General features: G+C 39.8%; 1 pseudogene across 1 annotated transcript; it reads left to right on the top strand.

The window, feature by feature from the left end:
• The first annotated feature begins 3,084 nt into the window (after positions 1-3,084).
• Positions 3,085-5,082, top strand: LOC308357106 (stress-induced-phosphoprotein 1-like; annotated as a pseudogene). Its single transcript has 2 exons — positions 3,085-3,416; positions 3,645-5,082. The product of its transcript is annotated as a stress-induced-phosphoprotein 1-like (transcript).
• The last annotated feature ends 3,750 nt before the right edge of the window (positions 5,083-8,832 follow it).

Below are 8,832 nucleotides of genomic sequence, written 5' to 3'. Positions count from 1 at the left end.
TTTACAGTGTCTCATTAGACATATTTCTTAATCTTTGAGACACAATATTTGAAATATTGATGCCTCCTTAAAGAAGGCACTTCCAAACTTGAGAAAAAAACAGAGGGAAGAAGAAAGGGAGTGAGAACAAAACAAATATATATTCTTTGTTTTCTGTATTTAATTCTAGTCAAAACAGATGGTGTCTCAGTTTAATAAATATCAATAATCCTTTACAATTCTGACCTGAAAGATGGCAAGAGGGCATCCTGGCAATTTAGGAACTTCTTTCTGGGATCCAGGATTATAGCATTATGCCAGAAGAAATAAATAGCTCTACTGATCTTTTTGCGCAGGAATTAGGAAGAGAAACAAAAACGTAGACAAATGACAGTCATAGTGATTTCTCTCAAATGCTAATCTAAGGATGTCTTTAATATTGTGTATGTGTGTGTTTAATTTGGACACTCATATTAAATCCATCACCCCAGAGGATGAGAAAATTAAAGAAATATTGGTTAAGGATTTACACATAATGTTAATGGGGTACTTGATATTTTACTGCCTGATATCCATGTGTTAAAAACCTGCTACTTAATGACTAGGGGCATATTTAAAGTTCTTTGGAGGAGTGACTACCACATGACTCTAAGATAATTATGGTGATATTTAAAAAATCACAAAATACTTAATGCCATTGCTTTATTCAGCAATTCAATTTTGAATTCTGTTGAGCTATATCAAAGTTATAGTTTTATGTATATTGACAGTCAATAAAAGCATTAGCACTGGTTCCACCCCAGGCAGGACTAATAAATAGAATATAAACTAGCCCAATTTTCCAAAGACCTTCTTAATATCAAATGAAATAGAAGTCCTAAGTTTCATTCTGATTTCTATACCGAAATATAGTTGTACTGCATAGAAGTCAAAAATTTCTCAAATTAAAAGTTTATTAAAACTGACACAAGGAGAAATAAAAACCTTAATGAGTATATCTCTGGAGGAAATAAAGTTTGTATTAAAAGGAAAAAAAAAAACAGACTCCTAACAAAGAAAACTGCAGGTTCACATTGCTTTAGTGGTGAGTTTTAGCAACTACTTAAATAATGCTAATTATTGCAAGAAATAGTGTTAATTTTGCACTATTTATTTCAGAAAATAAACTAAATCTACAAATCCAAAATTCAATTATATATGAAAAATAGAAAATAAAATGCAAGAATATCACTAACAATATCAAAAAATAAAATAAAGATAATTTAAAGACATGTGCAAGACTTAGTTTTTGATATTTACAAATTAAAGCTGGAAGAAATTAATAAAGATATATGCATACACACACACACACACAGACATATGTAAAATGTTTATATATTGACTGTAGACAAAATACCACCTAAATTATATATTAAATAAAATCCCTAATTGAAATGACAGTATAATGTATATATTTGCAAAAGATTCTAAAGGGTATAAGGAAATCCAAAAACCCTAGAATATCCAATGCAGTATTTAAAAAGAAAAAAACTTTACATTAACTGATTTTAACCCTTAAAGTGGAATGATCAAGAAAGTGTGTTATCAATGTGAAGATACACATGTAAGTTGATGGAAAATATTTGAGAGTCTAGAATTAGGCTTCTTTTCCCACAAAGATTCCAAAACAAACAAAACACTTTTCATCAAATGGTACTGAAACAATGGGACCTTTCTATGGAACAAGAAGAAAATGACCTTAATTTTTTCATAGTCTACACAAAAATTCATTCAAATGTATGACAGAACTAAGCATAAAAGCTAAAACTTTAAGGCTTCTAGAAGTTTTTCTGTTTTGTTTTAGGACACAGAAAGCACTGACCATAAGATAAAACACTGTGAAGTGAAATTCATCAACTGTAAGCCACAAACTAGGAAAAAAAAAGTGTAGCTATAGATATATAGTGCAGATGCTACAGATAGGTATCGATATAGATTACAGATAGAGAATAGAGATGATAGAGGTAAAGGTAGAGATAGAGACATCCATCATACGTAAAGATCTCCTGCAACTCAAATGTGTAAAGATAAATATAGCCAAAACCTGAGAACATTGACAAGAAGATATACAACAAGCAAATAAATTGTGTGACATGATTAGTTATCAGAGTTATCAGGGAAACACAATTTAAAACCACAATTATATAACACCACTCACCCACTAGAAGAGCTAAGATTTTTTTAAAAAGTGTTTTTCTTACTCAGTAGACTATGATTTAGATTAATCTACATAAAATTTAAGTTGATTTAAAAATGTTTCAATTTTTATTAGTGTGACTTCTAATACAATTTCCAATATAATGTCTTCATTGGAATTATCATCTTATGGTATATTCTCAAGAGAGTTTAAGCCTAAGATTTTGGCACATAGTACCATATTTCAAAAAAATCCTACTAGCATGCTTAATTTAAAGAATTCCATTAAATTTAATTTAATGGAAAAAACAAATATTTGGGGGAAATCATCAGGCCCAAAAAGTTCTGGCCGATGAGCAGATTAAGTAGTCCTCCCCTACAAACAGCTCATGAGGCAGCTAGTGAAAAGAGCATGGATAACAGGGTCTGTGTAATAGGATTGTTAGAGTCTTTGGTCACGTGGTTCACTCTGAAGCACTCACACAGGTCCTAGATTTCAATTCAGAATACTGTTGATAGAACCAGGGGCTAAGTGGATAAATTATAATGAAGACTACTTATAACCAGAATCTTAGACCAGGGATTTTAGCATCCCAAATCGCTGCCATAAATTGGAGTTTGCTCCAATATAAATTTTGATTAAGAATTCAAAAAAAATCTTAGACATATTTACTATTTAATAAGTACCTTCAATGACCACTGACAAGACGGCTTGGGACGGAAGTCAGGATACTGACTCACAAATACAGAAAACAGAAGAAAAATACCAAGCTAGAAAAGACCAGCAACCTCTCCCTCTCAAGCTAAATCTATGTTCGTTTTTCACTGATTTAATAACGGAAATAAATGATATCCTCGGGAAAAGAAGCAGTTGCCTTCATTTGAAATATCATAAAAAAAGGAAAATTATTAAGATAAATGACTAAAGGCATGTGGTTGGAAACGCGGAGCGGACGGAGTCGATTCGACGGGCTTCCGGGCCGGGCTGTGGAGCAGTTAAATGAGCTGAAAGAGAAGGGCAATAAGGCCCTGAGTGCAGGCAACATCCACGACGCGCTCCAGCCCTACTTGGAGGCCATGAAGTTAGACCCCAGGAACCACGTGCTCTACAGCAACCGCTCGGCGGCCTACGCCAAGAAGGGCGACTACCAGAAGGCCTGTGAGAATGGCTACAAGACCGTGGACTTGAAGCCTGACTGGGCCAAGGGCTATTCGGGGAAAGCAGCGGTTCTTGAGTTCTTAAACGGATTTGAAGAAGCCAAGTGGGGACGCCTGGTGGCTCAGTTGGTTAAGCAGCTGCCTTCTGGCTCAGGACATGATCCCAGCGTCCTGGGATCGAGTCCCACATCGTGCTCCTTGCTTGGCAGGGAGCCTGCTTCTCCCTCTGCCTCTGCCTATGCTCACTCACTCTCTCTCCCACTCTCTCTCTGACAAATAAATAAATAAAATTTAAAAAAAATTTTAAAAAAAACTGCACTGAAGAAGCCAAGTGAACCTACGAAGAGGGTTTAAATCATGAAGCAAATAATCCTCAGCTCAGAGAGGGCTTACAGAACATGGAGGCCGGGCTGGCAGAGCAGAAGTTCATGAACCCTTTCAACATGCCTAATCTGTACCCGAAGTTGGAGAATGATCCCAGGACCAGGAGGCTGCTCATTGATCCCACCTACAGGGAGCTGATAGGGCAGCTATGAAACAAGCCGTCCGACCTGGGCACCAAACTGCAAGATCCCGGGATCATGACCACTCTCAGTGTCCTGCTAGGGGTGGACCTGGGCAGTATGGACGAGGAGGAGGAAGTGGGAACGCCTCCCCCACCTCCTCCTCCCAAGAAGGACACCAAGCCAGAGCCGATGGTAGAAGACCTCCCAGAGAACAAGAAGCAGATGCTGAAAGAGGAGTTGGGGAATGAGGCCTACAAGAAGAAAGACTTTGACACAGCCCTGAAGCGCTACAACAGAGCCAAGGACCCGGACCCCACCAACATGACTTACATGACCAACCAAGCAGCTGTGTACTTCGAGAAGGGCGACTACAGTAAATGCCGGGAGCTTTGTGAGAAGGCCATCGAAGTGGGGCGTGAAAACCGAGAAGACTATCGACAGATTGCCAAAGCTTACGCTCGAATTGGCAACTCCTACTTCAAAGAAGAAAAGTACAAGGATGCCATCCATTTCTATAACAAGTCTTTGGCAGAGCACAGAACCCCAGATGTGCTCAAGAAATGCCAACAGGCGGAGAAAATTCTGAAGGAGCAAGAGCGGCTGGCTTATATAAACCCCGACCTGGCCTTGGAGGAGAAGAACAAAGGCAATGAATGTTTTCAGAAAGGGGATAATCCCCAGGCCATAAAGCATTATACAGAAGCCATCAAACGGAATCCAAAAGATGTCAAACTGTACAGCAATCGAGCCGCCTGCTACACCAAACTCCTGGAGTTCCAGCTGGCACTCAAGGACTGTGAGGAGTGTATCCAGCTGGAACCGACCTTCATCAAGGGCTACACCCGGAAGGCAGCCGCGCTGGAGGCCATGTAGGACTACACGAAAGCCATGGACGTCTACCAGAAGGCCTTAGATCTGGACTCCAACTGTAAGGAGGCGGCGGACGGTTACCAGCGCTGTGTGATGGCCCAGTACAACCGCCACGACAGCCCCGAAGACGTGAAGCGACGGGCCATGGCCGACCCCGAGGTGCAGCAGATCATGAGCGACCCGGCCATGCGGCTCTTCCTGCAGCAGACGCAGAAGGACCCCCAGGCGCTCAGCGAACACTTAAAGAATCCTGTAATAGCACAGAAGATCCAGAAGCTGATGGATGTGGGTCTGATGGCAATTCGGTGATGACTCGCTCATCATCCCCCTCCCTTCGCCCTCATGTGGAAAGAGGAGCTGGGACCGCGGCAAGCAGCGCGGAGCAGAGGGGAGAGCAGGGGAGAGCGAACAGCTTCTCTCTATATATTTATATGGACCTACGTGGAAGATAGAGACTCGTGTTTGCGTTACTCGCACCGCTGCTGCCTCTGGGCCCTCCCAGCACACGCATGGTCTCTTCCGCTGCCCTTGGGTTCCCTGTTCCCTTCCCCGCCCTCCGTCGCTGTCTCAGCTGCTCTCCCATAGTTGGTTATTTTTTATTTGGGGCAGTGGGCATGTGTGGGGAGGGGAGGCTGTTCTTCCCCGACCTCCGGTCCCAGCTGTTGTCACATTGTTAACTCCACGTGCCCTTCTCCAATAACACAAGCCAGTCGGGCGTGGTTATACGTTGAAAAAAAAAAAAAAGATAAATGACTAAAGTTAAGACCATATTATAATACCACATTAAATACATTTATTGGAAAATGATGATAGAGATCTCTCCCAGTGTAAAATACACTAAAGAAATTTTAGTTGAAAAATGAGTGTCTTGAGAGTGAAAGGAGAAATACTGGCTATGGCAAAATAGCCAATACTTACAGAATAAGTTTGAATTGCTATTGAACAGCTGTACATACACAGACAGGTCTTAAATCTTATGCCAACAAGTTGGTAAGCCTCCAATTTATCTTCTCTGCCTGATATAAGCTGGAAATAGATTTGATCAAATTAAACATTTGAGAAGTTAAATCTTATTGTTGGATCATTCTCTCAAGAATTTTAGGTCTGAAAACTTAGTAGAAACCAAGTGTCCAGCATCTTCCACAACAAATTGGATGGCAGCATTATATCCACATTTACCATACTTTGTTTTCAAAAGCTGTCACATCCAAAGTCATTGCAATAGTCTGATGATGGAAGCTGGCATCCAGACCTCCTGATGCCAGTTAGTTCATTGTGTTGAATTGATGTTCAAAGACATTTAAGTGTGACAAGTCACAGGTGCTCTCTATATAACAGCTATACCAAAGGACATATAGAAGAACACCTTAGTAATTCGCTTTCTCTTACAAAAAAAGGGGGCCTCACATCGACTAAAACTAAGCTTGCTTTGGTGGATTGGATCAGTCAATATTTTCCACTTAGTGCTGTTAGGTTTTAATTATGTTTACTACATATTCACCTTCAGTATATTTTTTATTAGATCTTCAAGCAAGAATACCAGGCTGCTGATAATCCTGAATTTATATATGAGGGAGATTTGGTGCTTGCTCCTTGAATGATATTATCATTTTGTTTTTAGGAGAAAACAATCTATAGATCCATTTAAACACTCATTTTAAACTTTTTCTCTATCTCTCTTCTACCATTGACTATATCATGTTTTGTTGTAGATATCTGAAGACAGGTCAGCCTCTACAACTTATGTGTAAGCACCAGATAAGGTCTATTAATTCTATATAAGTTTATCTTTTTATCGGTTGAATGCATAGCACATAAATTCTGTGTTCTATAAGTCTTATTGAGTGAATGTACCTTCCTTTGATTCAGTTATATACACAGATTCTCATCACCATGATAATGTATTTGGTACTCTTAGAAGCAATAGGTTTCTGATTTTCACCAGAAGTTCATTCATGCCCACTTTGGAAAAGTCAAACTTTCTTTCTCTGGCTTTGCAAGGAAAACAGGTCTTCATCCAAATTTGAGCTACTCTTCTCTTTCTTACTCTTTAAACTTCAAAGTAATTTACTAGAGATAAAATTCCTGGAAGAATGCTTCCTTGAATCTGTTAAGAGCATATCAAAAATTGAATTCTTTTAGTGCCACAATGTTCTCATTTGCCTTTATTTTACAGTGGAGGGAATGGGAAAAAAAGCCTCATCTAAAGCCTAAGATGCATTTGGAAGAGATTCAATATTACTGTGACTTTTATCTGAAGACATGAAAATGTTAATACTCATAACTTGTAGCTCTTTTAAAAAATTAAGTACCATCAGATAAACAAGTCGAATTATTCCTTGGAATATGTTGGCTCAATCACCTATGTGGGTCATGGATAAGGAAGCAACCATAAGTGGACAAAATCTCACTCCAAAAAGGAAGTTTATATGCTAACCGTGGAAGTCAGCCCTTGGACGCATACTGCCATTACCTTATCAGGAAGCAAGAAGTGTTAGGATCAAGGGACCACTTCTCAACAGAACACTATGCTTCTGGTGAAACATTCAACGTTTCAATCTTGTATTCTCATCAAATAATGGCTTGTTCAAGCCCAATATTTCCTCTTTGTGGAAAGAATTTTGGCTTCCCAAATAAGAAAAAAATTTTTTTCTTGATATTCTTTTAAGTACAAAGGAAAAAGAATATATTTGGATGTTTTTCTTCCTAGAAAATTAGACCTTTTAAAAATATTTTATTTATTTATTTGTCAGAGAGAGAGCACAAGAAGGGTAAGCAGCAGGCAGAGCAGGCAGAGCAGGCAGAGGGAGAACCAGACCTCCACTGAGTGGGGAGCCTGATGCAGGACTTTATCCCAGAACCCGGGGATCATGACCTGAGCTGAAGGCAGATGCCAAACCGACTGATGGATCTTACATGTTCTCACCATAAAAAGGGACAGGAAGGGGAGAGGAGGGAAAGAAAGGGGTGATTTTGTGATGTGACAGTTAGCTTGACTGTGTTAGTTAGCTTGACTGTGCTGATTATTTCAAAATGGATAGGAATATCAAAACACTAAGTTGGACACCTCAATTTTTACTTGTAAACCCTCAGTGATACAGCAATGACAATATCGCTTCCCAGAGGCAGCCCAGAGAGTTTCTTCAAAAATGTTTTTTACTGAGAAAACATCTGCATGTGTTTGAATGTTTTAAGTTGCAAGGGGGAAATTAAATACAATCTTTCAATGGTCTGGAATATTAATTGTTCTTATTGAGAAGTGATTCCTTCTTATATTTCCTTTTTCCTATTTACAGACTCCATTGTCCCAGGGAAGTTTTATTTTTCTCACTCTTTTGTCCTCTGAATGAGCTCATAATGCCATGATATCATGCTCAGCAGGGTGTTTAGTTACAGCAGCTCAGTTTGAGCCTGCCCTTGCAAAAAATCTACTTTCCCTCTTGGCTCAAAGATGGGGTGACAGCAGCTCTGTCTTCACAGCAGGGCTCAAGTTCCACCCTATTCACTCTGAGGTGTGTGTCTACCCAGAGGATGGTGGTGAGTCACGCAGGCAGCCTGTCTGAGCTTGTCAACACAGCAAGCCCCATTCCCTCATCCTGTCTAGGCAGGCCAACTGCCATCATAAGAGGTGAACGCAGCCCTTAAAAATTAAAGATTCTATGGCTAAAGGGTCGTGCAAGCCATACTGGTCCAATCCCTCCCTTTTGGATGAGGAAATTGAGGCTGCTCACAGTCAAGGGAGATTTTGGGGTCGGGACTGAGATTAGAACCAGGTTGTCTATACTCCCATCTCCCTGCTTCATACAGGACTAGATTTTGTCTCTTTCCTTTGAAAGACGCCCCTTTAAGTTTCTGCCTATGACAGGAATGGCTTTTACCACTCCCTATATGGGAAAGACAGATGGAGATCTTCCAGATGAATCACAGCTTTGGCTTTTCATTCAGTGAATGTCTGCAGTGGGTGAAGTTAGACATGTCCATTTTATACCACATTGACTGGCAAATGACCTCGTGTACAAAATGCTCAGCCATGAGGGAGAGAGAGGAAGGCATTGCTACTCAGAGCTATAAAATGGAAACTCCTTGATTCTAATCCATTAAAGTTACATGGCCAATTGCATTCCTGAGACCTTCACTAACAGCA

Source organism: Martes martes (assembly GCF_963455335.1).
Source record: "Martes martes genome assembly, chromosome: 16".
Lineage (NCBI taxonomy): Eukaryota > Metazoa > Chordata > Mammalia > Carnivora > Mustelidae > Martes > Martes martes.
This window is presented reverse-complemented; position numbering and strand designations above follow the sequence as displayed.